The sequence below is a fragment of the Quercus lobata genome, chromosome 9, assembly GCF_001633185.2.
Source record: "Quercus lobata isolate SW786 chromosome 9, ValleyOak3.0 Primary Assembly, whole genome shotgun sequence".
Lineage (NCBI taxonomy): Eukaryota > Viridiplantae > Streptophyta > Magnoliopsida > Fagales > Fagaceae > Quercus > Quercus lobata.
In genome coordinates, this window is record NC_044912.1 from 19968778 (window position 1) to 19978832 (window position 10055).

At 31.8% G+C, this 10055-nt stretch overlaps 1 pseudogene; it reads right to left on the minus strand.

The window, feature by feature from the left end:
• Positions 1-2079: 2079 nt before the first annotated feature.
• LOC115959099 lies at positions 2080-6264 on the minus strand (annotated as a pseudogene).
• Positions 6265-10055: the final 3791 nt, after the last annotated feature.

Sequence of the window (10055 nt, forward strand, 5' to 3'; positions counted from 1 at the left end):
TTAGGTTTCTGATTTAGTGATTTGCTCTGTATTGGTTTTTTTTTTTTTTTTAATTTTTTTAGATTTTAGTTGAATTTTTTTTGGGTTTTTTTTTTTTTTGAAAGTAGAACAAATATATATATTTTTTAATTTGAGGGGGTTCCTCTTTTTTCTTTTTTTTTTTCTTTTTTTTAAGGGTAAACAAATAAAAAAATTTTAATTATTATATATAAATTTTTTTTTTCAAGTCAGGGTGTTCCTTGGAACACCTTGAGCATAACGTAGCGCCGCCACTACTGGGATGATTGTCATGTGATAAGGATATACTGCACCACCAGATCACAAGGGATACCATAAAATTTGGGGAGTATTGTGCAATATCAATGCTAGAAAGTTTTTACTCTGCCTTTAAACCTGTGCTTACTGGCAGAATATAGTAATGGCAAAGAATATGATAGCCTTCTTGTAATGATCTAAGGTCAAAAAGTGCAGAAATTAAGAGGGCTTGTAACAAGAACAACGAGGGTGTTTTAATACAGCAGAACTCTATTTCAGAAATATATATATAAAGCAGAACTCAAACTATAATTACAACTTAGCGGTTTTAGTTTGGTCCCAATACACTTTAATTCTATAAACATTTTATTTGCTTCATTTTGAGTTTGTAAGATTTGGATTAAAATAAAATCGTTAAAAGGTTTTTGAAGTTTGGATGAACCCTAACAATTTCATTTAATCTGAATTTTAGAGAATCAAATGTTTTATTTATTTATTTATATATATTTTTTATAGCAATACAAGTCCTAGTAAAACATGACAAATCAATCATAACTTTCATCCGCGAAATTTTTAGCCAAAAAGTCCTATTTTTGAAATATTTGAGTAAGTGGCCCTATTTTGCAACTTGACTTTGCCAAAATGGAGTTCTCCTTGCAACTCGATTTTTCTAAAATAGAGTTATATTGGGGTGGCTGTTGTTGATGTGCTATCTTAAAAAAACTTGCGAAGTAAAACTTGACTTTATCAAAGTTGAGTTTATGTTATTTATTTTTTTTTTTATAGAGAGAAAATTGATTATTTATTAAAATCGAGTAATGTGAAAAAATTTTCAAGTTGAAATCGACTATAGGAAAATGAAGTTTTGTTTAAAATTGTTAATTAAAACCTTCAAAAGAACTCAATTTCAGTAGAATCAATTTCCATTGGTGCTTTTTTTTTTTTTTTTTTCCAAAAAGAAAAAAAAGGCTACACAATCCTTGTTTTCCCTGTTTTATTTTCAATTTCATAACTGATAAGTACATTACAATACAACATTATATATTTTACAATCATTTTAATAATAAAAATTATCTAATAAGTTACTTGCTTCATATTTTTTGGGGGTTCAATTTTACACGTCCTACAAAAATTCATTAGGTAAGTTCAAGTTTAATATCTGAAAATTGAAGCATGGTATTTCGGTCTAATTCGGTCCAATTTGGTTTATTTCAGTCCTTTCGGTCTATTCAGTCCAATTAATTCAGTCCATTTCATCCGTCCATTTACTTAAGCAAGAGAAAAGGAAAATTAGGGTTGAGAGTATCTATTCTAAATATGAATTTATTAAAAAAAAATATATAGATTTCAATCTTTTTCGAATAGTAGGAAACACTCTAATTTTTTGTTTTTTGTTTTTTATTTTATTTTTGCATTTTATTAATTGGAAGGAAAGCATGTGACAAATATGTCAGGAATATAAGGTACTTCTATTTTTTTTTCCTATTCATATATCATTTTTGATGTCAAAATTATTTGGAAAAAGTAGATATTATTTCTGCTGAATTATCCCTATATATGTCAAACACAACAGATTCTATTACTAACAATAACATGTAGATGATATACATTACATTTACCACCCTATTTTATCATCACGTTTCAATGATTTTGCAAAAGTAGCAAAGAGCCGGCAAAAGATGAAAACTAGACTCCGTGTATATTTTGCATGTATGTAGTACTCGTAAAACATAAAACTAGACTCCATGCATATATATCATGTCTTCCATATATATATATATATATATATATATATGTATATGTGTGCGCGCGCGCACGTAATAGTCACATGGAAGAAATTATAAATTTGGACATCGGACCGCCATCTGATTGGTCTTGTAAGATACTATTCAGCTCCTGCACAAATCTTTCCATTGCTAGGTTTGGTAAGCACATAGGCACCATAATCCCATCCTCTCCTTTACTATTCATCGCTTCAATGTAAAATAAAGTAGCACTAGTACTTGGGCTTTCAAAAATGTTGGCTACTCCACCATAGATTGCCTTTCTCCACCCATAATCTACGTGTCTGTTTGGCATGATTAATTTTGCCAATTTATTTTACTATTCAACTTATTTTTGCTATTATTTATCGGTCTCACTGTACTTTTTGGTACTATTCATGGGTACTATTTCAGCTAACTTTTATTTACGGTATTTTAAGTAAAAAAATTTCAGTTTTAGCGAAATAAATAAATCCCAAGCAAATCCTACGCCTCTAAACCCCACACGTGCTGTGTTTGACACAATGAAGGATTGCACAATGGAGGTCGGCCTTTACTCACCACCAGGTCTATAAATGATCGAATGTACTCATCAGTGCCATTAGCTTTTGCCTTTCAAACTAGTTCCAATGCGTACTCTAAAGGGTTCTCACAAAGCTCCCTAGCTATTGTTACTGCTAGTGAGATTGCATATGCATTGCCATAATACCCTTTTGGTAATGGAGGGTTCAATATGGCTCGAACATTATTCATAAATATCAATCGCACTTGGTCTTCTGGGTCTGGTGAGAGTGCTACGTACAGTCGCCACAAGAACGTAGTTAGTACCTCAAATGTGGAATATTTACCCAAGTGGTGAGGTATGTTTTTACGAATAGCAGACACTTGGGTTGATCCAAAGAAGAAAGAGCAACAGGCTAGTTCATGAAGAGAGTTGATGATCAAGCTCTGAGGCTTAACCAATTCATCAAATTCGTGATGTGTGCATGTCACCTGTGGTGGGTTCCTAGCGTTGAGAAGTTCCCTTTGCCACACAGGTGGGATTGAAGGTGCACATACTCCTTGTGCCATCTCACCCATGGCATTCATGCATGAATTGAGCTATGCTGGGAGGATCACTCATGAGATGGTTGAGGCGTAGGGCAAAGATAAATCCGCCACACCTTAGTCGTGTCACCTGCGGATTAACACATTTAAAACCAATTAAAAAAGCATGTGTGTTTGTACAATTATTAGGAACATTTCTTGTAGCTAATGATAATATATATATTTTTTTGAGATAGTTACAATATGTTGCTCACCTCACAGTTCGAACCCTTTCCTTTCAAGATCCTAAGCATTTTGAGATGTGCCAATTTAGCTAATAATAATACTTTGGATGTATTAGACTTGTTATTATAATTCCACATATATGACTAACCCAATTAAATGACAAGGTGGAATGCATATGCTAATGATACTATAACTATTAAGAGTAACGCTAGAGATATCAATTTTTTTACAAATTGCTAATATGGTAAGTAGTTATTGATAAATGAAAAAGTGATGTTAATGGTGGATCTAAATAAAAACCAATAAAAAGTTGACAACATCAACATTTTATAAAAATGTTGTAAAATAGTTTGTGACCGTAATATTACTCAACTCTTAGTTAATATATCCCACATTATAAAAATTGTAATAACTCTTTGAACATATGACAAGTCACTATTATAAAAAATGGTATAATACTATAGTAAGAAACAGCACCAGGCCTCTAGTTTTTGTTTTATGATAAGGGACTCTATTTAAATGAAAGAGAAGTCTTTGGACACCACAAACAAAAGTTTTCTATATCAAAAAAATTAAAGCAGGATATATTTTATGGGGTGGGGAGAGAATTATTTTATATATGGGTTGCATCATGCATGTAACAAATGTCTCCTAGTTATTAGCATAAATCACACAATGTTGTTGATATTGTATCATGCCGGCTGGTACCGTTCCAAATACTAATTAATACTGAAATATACCAAATATATGTAATGGACTAATGGGTTGTATGGACAGTTCGATCGGAAATTAACAATCGAATCAATCAGACTAATAAAAAACTCAAAAAAAATCCTCAAAGTCATCGACCCATCCTATAGAACCTACTCCCATACATAAGATGAGTATGATATATAAATATATATATATATATATATATCTTAATGATATATATATATATATATATAAAAATGCCAATTCCATTGTGCACGTCAATGTCATTTGTCTTTATTATAGATGTGTTTCTATTAGTTGATGTAAAACTCGAAGCCAACCAATGTGCAGATGCGTTGACTAAAGTTAGAAGTTAACTCATTATCATCTTTTGTTGTCTTTTATAACCCACCGCCTATGGTGGGGAGTATTTTGACTTTTGATAAAGTAAATATGCATTGTAATAGACTTGTTAATTCCTAGTGTATGAAGTAATTTTGTTTTACCCAAAAAAAAAAAAGTTTTGAATTTAAAATAAATATTTGTTAAAAAACCTATAAAAAGTTATAGTTGCTAAATAAGTTTTAAATTTTAAAAACGTTATTTTAATCTTTCAAAATACCTAACCAAACTGAATTTTTGTCAACTTATCATTTTTATATCTTTTTCTTTGTTTTGTGTGCCTAAGATGTTTTGTCACTTTTGCATCTATTGAGCCTTAATACTTGTTTAACCAACAATCTGTGCCGCTTTGCTTTAATATTTTTTTGGCATATTAGGTGAGATATGAGTTTATAATTTTAAGGACTCTTATACATGTTTAACTGTTTAAATTTAACTATTAAACATATTAATAAATAAATTATTATATACACATAACGATAATAATATCAATAATAAATAAATAATTATAGAACTATTTATCAAACACCTTTAAGGGTATTTTATTATTTTATCAAAAACATTGAAATGAGTGAGATTAGGCATACTAATACCTCAAATCATTTCAATTGATTTAAGAGAAAAACCACTAATCTGCAGAAATTAAGAACAAATTAAGCGTATGTTACCTGGATAAGCAATAATGGGCAATTAAGCATTTCTCCTGAGCCAGGAACATCATAAAGGAGCTCATCCATACATGGAAATGGAGGATGAATTGCATATTTAAACTGGTCTAGTGAAACATCAGCATCAGCCTCAATGAACATGACACCTTCACCTGTACATTCTACCATAAGCTTTGCACCAGCCCCTTCCCTAAGTCTACAAGCAAAAGGGTAGTAGAATACAAGTGTTTGCAGTGGCAGCTCCAGTTCCAGAGTGGTCATTGAAACTTAAATTATACGATATTTAATAAAAAAGATAGTTATATCTCATTATCAATGCTCCAAGCTTATCTCTTTCAAAATTTTAGTTAAATAAAATTTTTCTTGAATTTTTCTTTTTGTTTGGAAAGGCCCAATATATTGTTAAAAGGATCAAAATTTGACTACAAACTTAGTTGTAGCCTAAAACTATAACTTTCACTAAACAAATTAATATGATTACATATTTTGAAAATCTAACTGTTGAATTATATGTTTTTTATATTCTTAAAACACATGTCAAGTTTCATGTCAATTGGATATAATTTACTATTTAATCCATAAACTTATTTCTTGCATATAATTTTAGATCACAAAAACTCTCAAATTAAACATTTGATTGATGACATAAGCTATTTATCTTTAATCTTTTTGAAGTTTTACAAGCATGGAAGATATAAGAAAAAAAAAATTGTAATATAATTCTGGAATTGTTAAAATTCATATCTAATGAAAAAATATTGAGGGGAGTTGTAGCCTTAATCTACAATCAAGTTTGTTGCTAAATTTTATCCAAAATTTAATTATATTGGACCTAAAAATTTTAGGATGGTTACACATTTTTTTTAAGGTAAAATAATTAAATCATAAATTTTTAAATTTGATATAAAATAATAACTTTTTTTTTCCAGGCCAGGGTGGTCCGGTGACCACCCTGACCACCCTGACTCTAACTTGCAGTCGCTAATGAGTGTTTGTGACAGTGCTTCTCTAATGACCTTCACTGTATCTCTTCCTTGCATTAAGGGATTATATTTGTACAATTGTATAATTGGGATTTCGAATCGAAGGCTGTCTCGATCATCCAAGTCTGAAAGCTGTTTGAATTCATGAGGAGTGGGCTTAGCTGGAGATACCAGTTCTGGTTCACACCTTCTCACTGTGAACACCAGAGAAGTGAATGATGGAGCCATGATTGCCATAGATGCTCAGAGCTTACAGCAACTTTCAAGGGAGGAAAGTTTGATTATTGTAAATGGAGAACATAGGGAAATTTGGTAGTTTTGTTTCATTTTTTCATTATTTTAATACTAAAGGCCAGCAAGAGTTGTGTTTGAATCCTTCCAAACCCCCATGTGAGCCAGCTATAGAAATTGGATTAGACCCTGTCAGTATTCCTCTCTTTCTCTATCTCTTCTCTCTTGTTATTTCTGTGTGTTTGCCTTCTCATTTACTCAACCTAACTCTCAGCCACAGCCTATATTCTTGGGCTTTGATTTTAAACCGGCGTACAAAACAATGTTTTACTTTCTCACTCTTCTAGGCTCCTAGCTTTAGTTTATATTTTATTTTTAAAATTTCATGGGAGAATGGGTAAAATACCAGGGCCTTGGGTTTCTTTACAAAAGTTTAGCGGGAGACAACAGCTGTTTGGTAGAGTAGTTTAAGAATTGTTGTTTGGAATTTTTTGAAATACGTGTAGATAAAAAAGTGTGTAATGTTATTTAAAATGTGAAAATGTGAGTTTGAACTCACTCACCAAATAGGCATAATTTTTTTTTTTATTACTTTCATAGGGAAACCAGAAATGTCTATAATTTTTTTGTTTTCAATTAATTTCATGGGAAATGTCTGTTAACTTTTATATTAGGGTGCTTTAAGTGATTGATTTTTGGTTAATAGAAGAGGTTTTAAACTCCAAGGTCTTAATTAAAGAGGTTATGGTCAGATTTGCTTTAATTAGGCAAGAGGGTTGGCTTGCTTTTTTCATAATTTGGGAAATGGAGTGGCATAAATTCATGGACTGATGTTTCCTAAACATGGCAGGTCCTTGGAGTCTGCATTTGGTTGTTGCAGCAGACAAGGCCAGCCACTTAGGGTCAACTATATGTTTCATGTTTTAGCCAAAAAATGATAGAGCAGAAAAGTCGGGACACAGTTAGCCAGAGCATAAAAACTCTTTTAAGGTGGAAATTTTGGGTACAAGATCTCCTCCATGAGCCTGAGGTGCTACCAGTGTCCCTTACCCACTTGGTAGCACGCATGGGCTAGGCTCATGTAAAAGGTCTGAAAGGAACCAATCCATACCCTCCAAACCACACTTCCTCCATTTCTCCCATAAATCACATGGGCTTGGGCCATGTTTAAAAGAATAAAATATAATTTAGTATATAAATCGGGCCCATAATGCGGTCAGGCTTGATTGAGTCGGGTTTGTAGAAAATGTGTCTCGAAAATGAGTATAAACAACATGTATAGGGTCTTAAAGCCCCTTCTTTCTAAAAAAAACTTCCTTAGAATCATTTGACAAAACTAATATAGTTTTCATGCTCGATGATATGTAAGATTAAGATCAACCTTTAAAATTCCAATGATAATAATTTTATTATTAATTAATTTTGTGCTGCTTTCTATGTCATTTTTGCCTTTTCCATCTTGGACATTTCACATTATAAGGAAGCCAAAACCAATTTATCAGATCGACTAGAGTTATTGAAGCCTCATAAAGTGCTGTCTTTCATGTATTCAGTTTGATTTTGGAAATTATGCAATTTTGTTTCTTTCTGGTATAATTCTCTCTTAGCAATTTTTTTTTCCCTTAAATCGCTAGGTGATTTTTCTTTATGGTTTAAATGACCAAAAAATTCCATTTTGAGTTTATTGTCAAACTAAGTGTTGGAACAACTAAAAGAGATTGCCAAAGCCCAAATGGTGGACTTGTTGGGTTTAATTAGTTTTAGATGGGCCCAGGTCTTTATTGAATGTGGATTGGGCCAAAATGACTCATTAGCATTAATTTTTGAAATATTTAGCAACAGAGCACTGTTTCGGAAATAATTAGGGAAATACCACTTTTTCTGGTACTCGAGCTTGGTGAGCTCGAGTACCATGTTTTTTTAATCCACCATCACCCCATATTCAAGGAGCCCTATAGTGACGTTTTCAGGCCCTATAGCGGCGTTTTCCTGCAAAATTTTTTTGTAAGTCCCCATAACAGGTTCAAGGGGCCCTATAGTGGCGTTTTTTCAAGCCCTATAGTGACGTTTTCGGGCCCTATAGCGGCGTTTTTTTTTGAGAAGATGTTTGACCAATGAAAAGATGGTACTCGAGCTCACCATTCTCGAGTACCGGAAAAAGTGGTATTTCCCTAATTATTTCCGAAACAGTGCTCTGTTGCTAAATATTTCAAAAATTAATGCTAATGGGCCATTTTGGCCTGTGGATTGTCCTGATTTTATTTGGGCCTGGAAATTGGGTTATAGTTAATTTCCGTGAGTGGGCTGTGTTTGGACTGGGGTTCTGAAACTGTGGGCTCATGTAATGGGTCGGGCTAGACAAGCTGAAACAATAGAACGGCCCATCAATTTTTTTAAAGTCGAGTATCGTGTAAAACAATAGAATAGGCCCATCATTAACGTTTTAAAAGAGATTCATATATGTGTCAAAATTTTCTACACCATTCTCTTTTTATTATTCTACATATAATTATACGGCAAATGCGGGATTGTTTTTGTTTATACTATAAGTTCTTAAGTTTTCCCGAGTCTTAATAATTTTTTGATTTATGACTAATCTTGTTCTTTCCATAAACTACTTAAGTTGTTGCCCTTCCAATGAAGAAGGAGAGTTTAAAGGAGTTTCACTGTAAAAATAGTCCAGATTATAACTAGGATAGTTACCAAAAACAAACAAAAACAAATAAGAGAGAAAAAGATTATCACTAACATTGTTTTGTTTCACTTTCAACTGGTTGGAGAAAAGATGGAGCAGACCCTTTTGCAGTTAAGAATTTTGAAAGCAACAATGACTATTGGATGGGCTTCACATAGGACTAATGGACTATATAGTATATATTGCTCATCACAGTAATCCTCAGGCTCTCTCTTTTCTTTTCTTTTTTTAATAATTTATAATTTTTAATTTTTATCTAATTTTTATTTTCAGAAATATCTAATCTTTATGCATTCTATCATTAAAAATAAAAATTATGAAAAAAGAGATCTTTTAAATAGACTAGTGTTCGTTTATATATAACTCGGAATTTCATGAAATAAATGAGATATCTTCTTTAATTCGTTTGTTGGATGTTTAATGAGTGAGGTTTTTCTATTTATTCTATGGGAAATTGTGAAGTACCGAAACCAGTTTGTAATTGCTTTGAGCTAGTCTACTATAATTCATTGAACATTTTAGTTTAGCCAGTAAGGAATGTCCTTGAACAAACTATATTTTTCAATCTCCAATGTCTTGTTTCTGGTCTTTTTTTTCCCTCCTTATTTGCTCTCTGTTTTTTTGTTTTTGGTGCCAATATTGAAGCCTAATGTTGCTTATGTTTTAATGAAATGGTGGAACAACCAGTGAAAGTTGTAATGATTGAATAATGAGCGGTAGCATTGAAGAGAGCACATACAAATGTTTACGTGATTCGGTTTAACGGTCTACGTATAGTGAGAAAGTTCTTAACGACTACATATTATATTAGACACTTGTGTTATAATGAACTCAATGTAAAATTTATATACTAGAGAATACATTATTAATCCTAAGCTAACCATAGTGTCATAGACTAACCTAAGGTTAATATGCTTGTTCTACAAGTACATGGGCCTACAATTGGTATAAGCCACTTGGATCATAATATGTCTAACACTAAGTAACATAACTTTTCTTTTTCCAAGTTTCAACTTATTGATTCATTTTTCTCCGTTTAACTTTATAATAATTTGATTTTGATGAACTTTTTTTTTTCATATATATATATAAG